The sequence below is a fragment of the Ursus maritimus genome, unplaced genomic scaffold (genome assembly GCF_017311325.1).
Source record: "Ursus maritimus isolate PB19 unplaced genomic scaffold, ASM1731132v1 scaffold_6, whole genome shotgun sequence".
Lineage (NCBI taxonomy): Eukaryota > Metazoa > Chordata > Mammalia > Carnivora > Ursidae > Ursus > Ursus maritimus.
Window position 1 is genome coordinate 50,004,496 of NW_024426774.1, and position 13,143 is coordinate 50,017,638.

At 50.0% G+C, this 13,143-nt stretch overlaps 2 long non-coding RNA genes across 2 annotated transcripts in view; one reads left to right on the forward strand and one right to left on the reverse strand.

Annotated features, from left to right (window-relative positions):
• LOC103671379 overlaps positions 1–1,652 on the forward strand; it is an 8,892-nt gene extending 7,240 nt beyond the window's left edge. Inside the window, exons 2-3 of the long non-coding RNA XR_570874.2 lie at positions 250–416; positions 714–1,652. This is a non-coding gene — a long non-coding RNA (uncharacterized LOC103671379). The remainder of the gene's footprint in view (positions 1–249; positions 417–713) is intronic.
• An 8,573-nt stretch (positions 1,653–10,225) lies between these two features.
• Positions 10,226–13,110, reverse strand: LOC103671378. Its single transcript, XR_005832885.1, has 2 exons — positions 12,866–13,110; positions 10,226–10,666 (listed from the first exon to the last, which is right to left on the reverse strand). It is a non-coding gene; the product is annotated as an uncharacterized LOC103671378 (long non-coding RNA).
• Positions 13,111–13,143: the final 33 nt, after the last annotated feature.

The window sequence follows — 13,143 nt, forward strand, 5'->3', positions numbered from 1 at the left end:
GGGGGGGGGGGGGGGGGGGGGGGGGGGGGGGGGGGGGGGGGCTGTAGACAGAGGGCAGGGAGCAGGGCCAGAGGGAGAGGAGTTGGGATTCTACCCAGCTGCTGGTGCGTGTGGTGTGGAGGAAAAGGGCGAAGCCACAGCTGGGGAGACATCCGCTGGTCCAGGCAGGAGGAGAGCCCTCAGTGAAAGTCTGCTTGCCTGGCTCGGCACTGAGAGGCCCTTCTGACCCTCCCCCAAATCCCATCCCAGGATCCAGCGCACAGAAGCCTCTCTGCTTGTGCGGGTCCTGACCATCCCTCAGCTCAGCCACGGGAGAGGCCACTGCCCAGGAAGAGAGAGCAGGACACTTCTTGCCAGACTCAACTCTGAAACCAGAGCCTGAAACTGGCCTCCAAGCTGAATCCTTGTGGCCAGAGGTGAGGCTGCCTTTGGAGGTCCTGCTGTATAAGCCCTGCTGGTAGGTGGTGTGATGGGATGGCTGAGAGGCTGGAGGGGGACACCGGGAATCCAGCCCTGGCTGTGTCAGCCCAGACTTTCCCTAAGGAGTCCTGACATGGTGCGGCAACCAGGGCTGGGAACTGGGGAAGCTGGAGGCCTCCCCAGCCATTGCTGCCTTGCCCAGCCCCTCCCCACAAGCAAGGCAAGCTCCAGCCTCCAGCAAAGAGGCCAAAAGCTGCCTCCAGACTTCGCCTTCTCTTTCCTCAACCCCACAGCCCTGGGACAGAGAGCCTCATTGGCTCAGGAGGGGAAGCTGAGCTGGACGGCCTGCCTTGACAAACCAGCCAGAGGCCTCCTTCCACTGTGGAAGATTGACTTGGGTGTCTCAAGATGATGTCGACATCAGGCGTGAGAACCTGAGTCTGTGTGTCTACTTGTACCCAAGTGTGCTTGATATCTAGGTCAGACTGGTACCTTCCTGATGGTTCACGTGTCTGTGAGTGGGTCCCATGCGCATCTGTGCCTATATGTCCGCCTGTGGGCCCCTCTGTGGCCCCTGCCTATGCCGGCTGTGTGGGAGCCTCTCTGTGTATGTGCCTTTCTGGGCATGAGTGGCTGAGGTGTCTTGAGGTTTGTCACCTGTCAGCGTCTGAGATCTGCACCACCCTGTTCCCTAGCCTGGCCCGGCCCTGAGGCTCTGGGGAGAAGCTGCCTGCTCCACTCTCGTCAAGGCTGTAGACAGGGTGGCAAGGAGACTCACGGTTCTCGGGAAATGTGATTCTGCTGCTGTTGACTGGCAAGGATTTGCACTTAGCTTCGTCTATGTGTCACCACCACCCCACCCCCACTCCTGCTGCCACACAGTTAGCCAGAGCAGTGGCCCTGAGACCAGTCCCACGCGGATTCTGGCCTCTCACTGACCTCCGGCTGTGGCTTCAGGCCCTCATCACCTCCACTGCCCACCCAGAAGGGCCTTGGCGGCTGGGGGTGAGGTGAGGCAGGCAGGCGGGCTGGGGCAGGAGTTCATCTGGTGTGTTGGGCTCAGAGATTTCAAACTGGAAGGAAATTAAGAGGTAATCTTGTCCCCCTCCCCAACTTTTTTTTTTAAAGATTTTATTTATTTATTTAACAGAAAGAGAAACAGAAATTTAACAACTCCTCTCTTTATTTATTTATTTAACAGCCAGCGAGAGAGGGAACACAGGCAGGGGGAGTGGGAGAGGAAGAAGCAGGCTCCTAGCGGAAGAGTCTGACGTGGGGCTCAATCCCAGAACTCCGGGATCACGCCCTGAGCCGAAGGCAGACGAGCCACCCAGGCGCCGCTCCCCCTCCCCAACTTATCCTTTTTATTGGCCACAGTGTGTCTCTGTGTGGGAGGGAGCCTGCTCCCATGTAACTCGACCCCTCAGGACTCTCCCAAGGGTGGGTCCCTCCCTGAAAATCTGAGCTGCAGAGGGGAGGGAAAGGGGCTCCAGCAGCAACCAGTGCACCGCTTCTGAGCATCTCCACGTGCCTGGCCCGGGGCTGGGCCAGGCTGCAGGTGGGCAGACGTGGGTCTCACAGACTGGCCAGGCAGGCAAGGTGTCAACTCCTGGGAAGTTCGCTAAGAAGCCCAGAAGTCACCAGGAGGCAGTAGATGAATCCGATGAGGACTGTGGACTCAGTACTAACAGAGGGCGGAGGACAAAGGGGTTAGAATGGGCTAGAACATTCAGGAAGGCTTCCTGGAGGAGTGGTGCTGCCCGAGTAGGAACTGATGGGAGAGGCAGAGAGAAGGGTCAGGAAGAGCACTGTGAGTGAAGTAAGAGGGCGGGAAGAGAGTCTGTGCAGAGCAGGGGCCAGGATGAGTAGGTTTCTTTAGGATTCTAGAGCCATCGCTCAGAGTGTCTTATATGGGGGTTGGGGGGCAGGTCCAGGAAGGCTCCAGAGAGCTGTCCTTCCTGGGTAGGGGCGGGAAGGAAGGGGAGGATAGAAGGGCAGACTGGGCAGGGCAATTCTAGCTGGGAGGAGGAGGTGGGTATGAACACTCAGGGATCTTGCGATCCCATCGTCTCCTGTGCTCTTCTCTCTCAGACACCTTCCCAGGTCTGGGGAAGAGAATGTGTTTGGATAGCTTAGGTGACAAGAATCCATTTGGCTAGCTTGGGGCAAGGCTGTACCTCTCCAAGGGCACAGTATCACTCGGCAGAAATTCGGCTGCAGATGGGACGGTTTTGCCCACCATAAGCCCCTCTTCGTGCTAGGCCCGTGCTGGGTGCTGGGGATATAGAAATGAGCACATTCTCACAGACGTCTCAGGAAATACTTACGTGAGTCTTGAAGAATGAGTAGGAGTTTGCCAGTTGGAGAGGTGGGGCAGGGTGTAACGGGCAAGCCTGGAGTCTGCATCTGAGGCAGGAAACCACAGAAAGAGAAAGAACCTCTCGACTCTCTTGTATCTGTGAGCCAGGAGGCAAGGAGGGCTGCCGGAGGGGCACAACCCTTACAGGGTGTTGGAGTCGATAAGCATCTCACCTCCTCCTCCTGCCCCCGCCCACGCCTGAGGCTCTTAACAGAGAGTTTGGTTTGGTTTTTTGTTTTTTGTTTTTTTTGAAAAGCAGGCCCCCTGGCTGCCCTAAACAAAGCAGAGGTGTGGTAGGAGGGGGAAAGGCAAGGAGGAGGCTGGCAGCAGTCCCTCAGAGCCTCCATGCACATGGCCCTTCCGCATTATTGTAAGCGCCCGACCCAGACCACCGCAGGGGCGCAGGGGAGGCGATGAAAGTTTATAAAAGCGGAGGAGAGCCTTCCGGCTGGAAGGAGAGGCCGCGCAGGGGGTGTGTGGGTGTGTGTGTGTGTGTGTGTGTGTGTGTGTGAAGTCCCTGAGGAGTGTGTATTCTGAGGCCAGGCGTCTGTTGGGAAAGACACTCTCCCGTGCGGGGCCTGAGAACAAGCCTCGGGCCCAGACCCCTTCCTCACCAAGAGAGGAAGAGGCCACACAGCTGTGCTGCGCTTACCGCCCCCCCCCCCGTGGGAATATCTTTCCCTGGTTCAGGGTCAAGGTGCACCTCTTTGCTCTGCCTAAGCAGCACCTGGACAACCCTCAGGCACACGCCCCGAGGGCTGTAGTTCGAAGTCCAAGGACGACGCGTTGGGGCCTTCTGCAGCCGTACAAGGCGGGTGCACAGAGGCCAAACGCCCTGCTGGCTGCGTCCCTTGCTGGGGGCCCCCCGCTGGCCATGAGGGAGTAAAGCGCCTTTCTTTTCTATGGGAGTAAAGCGCCTTTCCATCTGGCGCTTGACCGTGTTGTGTTTTCCTCGGCGATTCCAGCACCAAGATGCAGTGGGCAGTATTTGGGTTTCCGGTCCTGGTGGCTGGCACTGCGATGATCTTGGCTGTGTCCTCCACATAGCTGGAGTGCTCCCCTGGCACTGGCTGGCCGTGCACGGTGTTCTGCTCCACAGCATCTCAGTGGTTAAGCAGGTGGGGAGCTAGTGCTGGGAAGACTAGGGACTGGGGTTACCAACTCATCCTCGTTAGCCCAGGACTTTACTGGTTGGCACTGAAAATCCCATGTTCTGGGTATACCAGTGTGGTTGGTCACCCAGCCCAGGGCTGACCAGCAAAGTGAAGGCGATCAATTAATTCACTTCTCTGTCGCTCAAGTTCCTCCCTTGTAAAATGGGTCTAAAAATGATAACCTACTTTACAGAATTTTTGTGAGGGTTAAACAAGAGAGTGTGTGCCGAGGACATAGCTCAGTGCCTGGCACAAAGACATGTTCAAGCATTAGCCATTAATAACAGTATCATATTAGGTACAGAGACATTTTCTGCGTAGTCCCAGGGGAGGAAATGGGACCAACCTGCTCAGTAGAAGGAAAAATCCCCTCACAGACTGGGGGTCGCGAGTTGCTAAGGTTTCAAACAGAGGCTAGTATTTGGCCTGCTTTGTAAGTGGACAGTAGAACGAGCCACCTCCGGGTCCTGAAATGTCTTAGTCCTGTGATGAATTAATCTCATCCTCTTTTCTCCCCCCCTCTCCCCTCTTTTCTTCTAATCAGCAATTCCTGTCATGGGAGACCACTCAGGGCTGCTTGAATAAAGACAGGGAGACGTTCCAGCCCTGAATCCAGTGATCTGTGTTGTGCTAAAGACAGAAGCAAACCTGAATGGCTCTCTGCTGTTCTGGCTGATGGGCTGCCTCCCCTCCTCGGAGAGGAGCTCCCAGCCCTGGCTGGACTTCCATTAGCCTGCTGCTTCCCACAACCCCACTCAGGGGCTCTGCCGTGTGTGTGTGTGTGTGTGTGTGTGTGTGTGTGTGTGTGTGTGTGTGACAGAGAGAGAGAGAGGTCAGCAAGGGTCTCATGTGATGTGTGCAAAGTCCCAGACTGCTCCCCTCCCCCACCTTGTTCTTTCCTGTTATTCCCCAACCTCACCCCCTCACCCGCACCCCCCACGTGGTCCTCACAGGCCTAGTCGCTTAACGCAAGGCAATTAATAGAGCCCTTTGAGGACTTGTCATTAGCTCTTTAACTCAGCCACTTGAGTGGGGGCCCCAGGCATGTGACAGGGGTGCCAGGAACTCCAGGGCAGCTGTTTGGGGTGGGGGAGGCAGAGGCAGAGCGGAGAAACAGGGTTGGGAGGCTTAGACTATGGGGACCAATAGCTGATGTGAACATAGCAGTGGTCATTGCTTTTCATTGTGTTTGTCTTACCAAATTTTGCTCTGGCTAAGCTGCGGCAAAACCAAGACCAGAGGAGAGATGCCCCACAGTAAAGCTGCTGATTACACGGACCATCATAGGAGAAATTTCCTCTAGGATGTGGGCACTTTAGAGAGGGGTCATCATGGGGTGACATCCTGTGTGTCCGAGTGGGGGGGGAGAGCTGTGCTTCCACTGGGGCGGGGCACTGGCAGGGAAAGAGGTGAGAGCTCCCCAGGGGGAGGAGAGGATGACGAGAGAAGAGGGGCCTGGGTCTCCGAGCCTGCCTCTGTCTGTCTCTCACAAACATGGCTGTTGGCAGCCAGGCCAGGCAGGGGCAGGAGAGGCCCAGATGCCCATGTGGACTTTGTCTCCACCAGTTTGTACTGTGTGTGTGTGTGTGTGTGTGTGTGTGTCTGTGTGTGTGTGTGTGTGTGTGTGTCTGTGTGTGTGTGTGCGCTCTCCCGCCTGCCTTCCTGGCCCACACTCTAACATTGGTGGTGGGGCTCCCATGGTCTCTCAAAACTCCTTCATAACTTCTAATAGTTTGGGGGTGGATTCTTTTGGGTTTTCCATATAGAGTATCATGTCATCTGCGAAGAGAGACAGTTTGACTCCTTCTTTGCCGATTTGGATACCTTTTGTTGTCTGATTGCTGTTGCAAGGACTTCTAGTACTATGTTGAATAATAGTGGCAAGAGTGGGCATCCTTGTCCTGTTCCTGATCTTAAGGGAAAGGCTTCCAGCTTTTCCCCATTGAGAATGATATTTGCTGTAGGCTTTTCATAGATGGTTTTTATGAAATTGAGGAATGTACCCTCTACCCCTTTATTCAACATAGTACTAGAAGTCCTTGCAACAGCAATCAGACGACAAAAAGGGATCAAAGGTATTCAAATTGGCAAAGAAGAAGTCAAAATGTCTCTCTTTGCAGATGACATGATACTCTATATGGAAAACCCAAAAGAAGCCACTCCCAAACTATTAGAAGTTATAGAGCAATTCAGTAACGTGGCAGGATACAAAATAAATGCTCAGAAATCAGTTGCATTTCTATACACGAATAACGAGACCGAAGAAAGAGAAATTAGGGAATCCATCCCATTTACAATAGCACCAAAAACCATACGTTACCTTGGAATTAACTTAACCAGAGACGTAAAGGACCTATATTCTAGAAACTATAAATCACTCTTGAAAGACATTGAGGAAGACATAAAAAGATGGAAAGATATTCCATGCTCATGAATCGGAAGAATTAACATAGTTAAAATGTCCATGCTACCCAGAGCAATCTACACTTTCAATGCTATCCCGATCAAAATACCAAGGACATTTTTCAAAGAACTGGAACAAACAGTCCTTAAATTTGTATGGAAACAGAAAAGGCCCCGAATCTCCAAGGAACTGTTGAAAAGGAAAAACAAAGCTGGGGGCATCACAATGCCGGATTTCGAGCTGTACTACAAAGCTGTGATCACAAAGACAGCATGGTACTGGCACAAAAACAGACACATAGACCAATGGAACAGAATAGAGAGCCCAGAAATGGACCCTCGGCTCTTTGGGCAACTAATATTTGATAAAGCAGGAAAAAACATCCGGTGGGAAAAAGACAGTCTCTTCAATAAATGGTGCTGGGAAAATTGGACAGCTACATGCAAGAGAATGAAACTTGACCACTATCTCACACCATACACAAAAATAAACTCCAAATGGATGAAAGACCTCGATGTGAGACAGGAATCCATCAAAATTCTAGAGGAGAACATAGGCAGCAACCTCTACGACATCGGCCAAAGCAACCTTTTTCATGACACATCCCCAAAGGCAAGAGAAACAAAAGATAAAATGAATTTATGGGACTTCATCAAGATTAAAAGTTTCTGCACAGCCAAGGAAACAGTCAGAAAAACTAAGAGGCAGCCCACGGAATGGGAGAATATATTTGCAAATGACACTACAGATAAAGGACTGGTATCCAAGATCTACAAAGAACTTCTCAAACTCAATACACGAGAAACAAATAAACAAATCAAAAAATGGGCAGAAGATATGAACAGACACTTTTCCAATGAAGACATACAAATGGCTAACAGACACATGAAAAAATGTTCAAAATCATTAGCCATCAAGGAAATTCAAATCAAAACCACACTGAGATACCACCTTACGCCAGTTAGAATGGCAAAAATTGACAAGGCAAGAAACAACAATTGCTGGAGAGGATGTGGAGAAAGGGGATCCCTCCTACATTGTTGGTGGGAATGCAAGTTGGTACAGCCACTCTGGAAAACAGTGTGGAGGTCCCTTAAAAAGTTAAAAATTGAGCTACCCTATGACCCAGCCATTGCACTACTGGGTATTTACCCCAAAGATACAGACGTAGTGAAGAGAAGGGCCATATGCACCCCAATGTTCATAGCAGCATTGTCCACAATAGCTAAATCATGGAAGGAGCTGAGATGCCCTTCAACAGACGAATGTACTGGGTATTTACCCCAAAGATACAGATGTAGTGAAGAGAAGGGCCATATGCTCCCCAATGTTCATAGTAGCATTGTCCACAATAGCCAAACTGTGGAAGGAGCTGAGATGCCCTTCAACAGACGAATGGATAAAGAAGATGTAGTGATGATACAGATGTAGTGAAGAGAAGGGCCATATGCTCCCCAATGTTCATAGCAGCATTGTCCACAATAGCCAAACTGTGGAAGGAGCTGAGATGCCCTTCAACAGACGAATGGATAAAGAAGATGTGGTCCATATATACGATGGAATATTACTCAGCCATCAGAAAGAACGAGTTCTCAACATTTGCTGCAACATGGACGGCACTGGAGGAGATCATGCTAAGTGAAATAAGTCAAGCAGAGAAAGACAATTATCATATGATTTCTCTCATCTATGGAACATAAGAACTAGGAAGATTAGTAGGGGAAGAAAGGGATAAAGAAAGGGGGGTTAATCAGAAGGGGGAATGAACCATGAGAGACTATGGACTCTGAGAAACAAACTGAGGGCTTCAGAGGGGAGGAGGGTGGGGGAATGGGATAGGCTGGTGATGGGTAGTAAGGAGGGCACGTATTGCATGGTGCACTGGGTGTTATACGCAACTAATGAATCATCGAACTTTACATCAGAAACCGGGAATGTACTGTATGGTGACTAACATAATATAATAAAAAAACATTAAAATAAACAAAACAAAACAAAAAAACTCCTTCAATAGGCCTTGAACCTGCCCTGGCTTTGGTCCTCTGCAGCTCCTCTGGCCGCCACCAGAGGGCAGCAGCCAACACAGCAGGGCCCCAGAACTTGAACTGCACACTTTCACTCCCCCGCCTTTTCACTCCACAGTCCTTTGCCTTTCCCAGCCCCTAGGGATGTGCAGGCTCCAGCTGTGCGGGCCCCTGGGACCACAGAACCAACTAAGTTCCTGTCCCTGGCCTTGGGCTCAGTGAAGGTGTAAGTCTGTGAGAGTGTGAGAAGGGGAGTTAGTAGAGATGCAGGAAGGGACCAGAGGTGACCAGAACCCTAGATGTATTCATCAGCTCCTCTAAGGATAAAGATAGAGGAAAAAGAGGAAGAGCCAGAGGATCAGGCAGCCTTCAGGGAGATAAAGCAGGATCGAGCCCGCTGGCCAAATGGCCGGTGATGACAAGACAGGCAGAATCACTCTCACAACAAGGGCAGCTGACTTGAAGAGACCAGAAAAAACCATGTGGCTCTGGAGCCAGAATGCCCAGATTCAAACTCCGGCTCTTCCAAGTACTAGCTGTGTGACTGTAGGTAAGGTACTCAGCCTCTCTGTGCCTCAATTTCTTACCTGTGAAATGGACATCGTAATAGCACTATCTCCTGTGCTAGATATGGACATTAAATGGGTTTATACATACAAATCACTTAGAACAGTGTCTGACACAGACTAAAACACTATAAATGTTTACAGTTAGTGTTTTGAGGAAGAGATCCATATGATGGTGAAAGAGCTAGTTTCCCCTAGAACATCCTCATGAGATGTATGAGAATTGGTCCGCACGCCAGCATCAAATGGTAACACACGAGTGTGTGAATTAGGAAAAGTTAAAGGGTTACGTGTAACATTGCGGTAAGTGTATATACTTACCATCAGTATGTAAGTCAACAAACTTCTGAATCTACAAACCTTTTCACCCTTGAGTCCCTTGAATTGAGGGTGGGGAGCCCTCCTGCTCCCTCCCACCCTCCTTCCAGGGAAGCTAGGTTTGCTCTCCCCTGTGACCCCTTGCCTGAGCATGGGTCCCAGAGAGCCTCGCTGAGCCCTGTCCAGCCCCAGTGGGTCAGAGGGAGCAGATGGGAGCCAGGGCCTCTGGCTTGCTTCGCACGGCTCTCAGGAAACCATGGCTTCTCCTGCCTACTGGGGGAGGAAACGCCAGTGCTCAGCCTTGGTTCCAGGGGCAACTTTTGGCCCCAAGACCGTGGGGAAGTGCAGTCCCCAGCCCTGCAGCAACAATCCTGCATCCGGTCATCTCAAGGCGCTTAACCTTTCTGGCCCTCAAGTTTCTCTTCTGTGCAGTTCCGGGAGGAGTGGGGGAATACGCTCCCTCCTCCCTGGGAGGACAGTGTTTAGGAAAAAATAAGAACAATTGAGGTTTTTATTGTGCCTCTACTCACTGGTGCATCAGTGTCTAAATTCAAACTCCCGGGCGGCCAGGCCACATGATCCGAGGTTAGCCAACCCGCTGTAAGGCACACACAGTGGCTTTCCTCACAAAGGGACGGGTAATCTCAAGAAATCTGAGCCGACCCAGCAGCTCCAGCATACTACGAACATTTTAATTTTAAACTTAATTTACAAATGAGTAACGTGTTTACATATATTTACGTGGTCCGGTGTGTTAAGAATATAAAAAGACATACTGTGGAAAGGCTCTCTCCCACTCTTGAACCCCACCCTCTCTTCCTAGGAAGCAAGCAATGTCACCATGTTAGAATGTGTCCTTCCAGAGATAGTCTATATAAAGAAATACCTCTATAAAGAATATCTAGTTCTTTCTTCCCAGCCTTTTACTTTTTTCAAAAGGGGGGTCCTCTTATATGGGTACATAAAGAACAGCCTCAGTGTTGCGTGTTTGTTTTTATTCTTTTTTAAAATTCAAGTATGGTCGACACACAATATTATGTGTACAACACAGTGATTCAGCAAGTCTGTCATGCTGTGCTCACCGCGGGGTAGCTCCCATCGGTCACCACACGGCGCTTTAACAGTATCATTGATTATATTCCCTGTGCTGTACCTTTTACCCCATGACCTACTCTGTCCTCATTTCTTTTGACAGCTCTGCTCTATGATGTATCAAAAGGCACTTATCCAGGTTCCTATTAGTGAACTTTCAGGTGGTTTTCAGTGTCTCCCAGTCTGCAAGGAAGAGACTTGTAGATAAGCACCAAGTCCTCGAAGCTTCCACTGCTCCTTATACGTATTCCTCAGGAATTCTTAAGCAGGGGTTTGGGACCCCTTAGAAGTCAGCAGACCTAGAATTCAGGGAGCTCAACTCCAGAACCCTGGAAAATTGGAAGGAAAAAAATATTCCATCTTTATTTGCACTAACCTCGACTTGGGGTTGAACATTTCCCTCCATTGTGAATAGAGACAACAAACTATGGTGCTTGTTAGCTGTGTCTGTAACTCTCTCACATGATTGATGGTAATTTTAAATATCATTTACTTTCATTCATACTTTTTCATTGTCGTAGTAAAGGAAAACGTTTCTCTACTTAACAACTCTTCTGACACCAAATGTGTACGCTTTCCCCCTGACATCAACCAATTTTCCAATTCTCTGTACGCCAACTTGGTGACCTGTAATTTTATTCAATTCTGATACTGTAACTGCCTGGAGTTAGTTGTCAGACTCCCCAAGTTTAAGGGCTCAGTCCCACAAGCCTGCCCTCACTTCAGATGCAAGTTACGGTCATGGGTGGCCAAGGTGCCTACGCTTCTGTCCAACTTGGCTACAACATGGGGGGTTCCCAACCACCTTCCTCAGGTTGGATAATTTGCTAGACAAAACTTGTAAATAGTAACTCAAAAATAATTGGCTGACAAAACTCGGAAATATTTACTTACACTTACCAGTTTATGACAAAGGATATTATAAAGGCACAGATGAACAGCCAGATTAAGGGGCACAAAGGGCGAGGTCTGGAAGGGTCCCGATCCAGGAGCTTCTGTTCCTGTGGAGTTGGGGTGTGCCACCCTCCAAGCATGTGGATGCATTCCCCAACCTCTGAACCCCATAGTTTAGGGATTTTTATGGAGACTTCATCACACAGTCATGATTGACTATTAACTCCATCTCCAGCCCTCTCCCTTCTATGGAGGATGGGGGATGGCACCGAAAGTTCCAAGCTTCTAATCAGGGCTTGGTCTTTCTGGGGACCAGCCCCAGCCTGATCTATCCAGGAGCCCACCCAGAGTCACTCCGTTAGACCAAAGACACTCCTCTCACCCTGGAAATTCCAAGGGATTTGGGAGCCCTGTGTAACACACTCCTATCACCTTTACCATTCAGGAAATTACAAGGGTTTGGGGAGGTCTGTGTCAGGAATGGGAGCAGAGACTAAACATACATATTTCTTATTATGTCACAGGTCGTTCTTAGATTTTCCATTAGATCTGGTTGTGCTATGCATTAATAAAGACATTACCATATCACACATCTGGCTTTCTAAAAAATATTTTGATAGCTGTATTTCAGTATAATTTCTTTGTTTTAATCTTATGTATTCTTTATTGAGGCAAATATATGTACGTAAAATTTACCAATGTATCCAGTTTAAGTGTACAGTTCAGTGGCATTAAGCATATTCACAATGTCGGACAACAATCACCACTGTCCATCTCTAGAACTTTTTCATCTTCCCCACCTGAAACTCTGTACCCCTGAAACAATAACTCCCCATTACTCTCTGTTCCCCTCCTCTACCGGGCTCCTTTCTGTTTACGAATTTGAGTACTCTAGATACCTCAGATAAGTGAAATCATACAATGTTTGCCCTTTTGTGTCTGGCTTGTTTCAATTAGCAAGTCCTAAAGGTTCACTCATGATGTGGCATGCATCAGAATTTCATTTCTTTTTAAAGTTGAAGGATATTGTATTGTATGTATAAAACACATTTTGTGTATGCATTCACCTGTTGCTGAACATTTGGGATGTTTCCACCTTTTGACTATTATGAAAAAAGCTGCTATGAACATTGGTGTACACATAACTCTTTGAGTCCCTGCTTTCAGATCTTTGGGGGCAGATACCCAGGAGCGGAATCGATGCGCTATATGGTAATTCTATGTTCAGTCTCTGAGGAATATGTATTCATTTTGATGCATGTAAAGATTATCCTGAAATGAGTAGCTTAGCCCAGTCCCGTACGTATACTTTATTTTGCATGCCTGTCGTGGCCACTAGATGGGGAACTTCTTAACAGGGGCTGCGCTGCTCCTTCCGCCCCCTCAGTAAGGTTCATTGGTATAGTAGATGCATTCGGTGCCCAGTGGGCGCCCTGCGTGCCCACCCCTGGCGATGTGCAGGCGATACAAAGGTGCAGAAGGCACCCTCAAGGAACTCAGCCTAAAGGGAGAGTTACGCCTGAGGATGACTGATGAAAGGCGCCCCAACTCCTGCCTGTGCCGCTTCCTAGATGTAAGACCTGAGGCAAGGTAACCTTCCTTGGCCCCAGCTTCCCCATCCTGAAATGACTTACAATCAACGTCCATCACGAAAATACCACGCAGCCTTTTGCGCGGTGCCTGGCCCGCGTTCGGCCGCAGCAGTTTTGTTCCGGTTAGCCGCCGTAGCAAGACCAGCCCGGTGGGCGACCCGCCCGAGCCTTCCGGCCGCTGCTGGCTGGGCAGCGGTCAGGCGGCCCTCTCGCGCCCCGGCCCCCTCCACGCTGGCGCCGGAGCGCCCAGGGGGTGCCCGGAACGCTGTCCCTCCGGCAGGCGCCGCGTCCCCGCCCCCGGGCTGCGTCGCGGGCCCTTC